Genomic DNA, 434 nt, shown 5'->3' with positions numbered 1-434 from the left:
ACAACACATACAAACAAGCAACTTAAATTATTAATTAATATAAATTTTATTTAATAAATAATTACTTTTAAAAAACAGAAAAATTTAAAGTATAAAACTAATACATACAGGGAGGCGAAATAATTATAAAAGGAATGAAATCAAACAAACGTCTTGATTAAACATTGGTCATTATTTAATGGGTTTAAAAAAAATTTTTAGAATAACCCTTTAATCTTGTAATAAATCTGATATTCATAGTATAACATCACATTTCAACCCAAAAAGGTCCTGCGAAATCTTAAACTTTTATAACAGTCATGTTATCTTCCGGGTTGAAATTTCCCTGGGGTTTTTGGCGTAAAAAAAAAAAAGGCTAAAAAGATTAATAATCGGATATAGATGTACGTAATTGTGGAATAAATTCATAATTAGTATTAATGACGCGAGAGTAT

Source organism: Penaeus monodon, chromosome 22 (genome assembly GCF_015228065.2).
Source record: "Penaeus monodon isolate SGIC_2016 chromosome 22, NSTDA_Pmon_1, whole genome shotgun sequence".
In the NCBI taxonomy this organism is placed as follows: Eukaryota; Metazoa; Arthropoda; class Malacostraca; order Decapoda; family Penaeidae; genus Penaeus; species Penaeus monodon.
Note: the sequence above shows the minus strand (reverse complement) of the source record.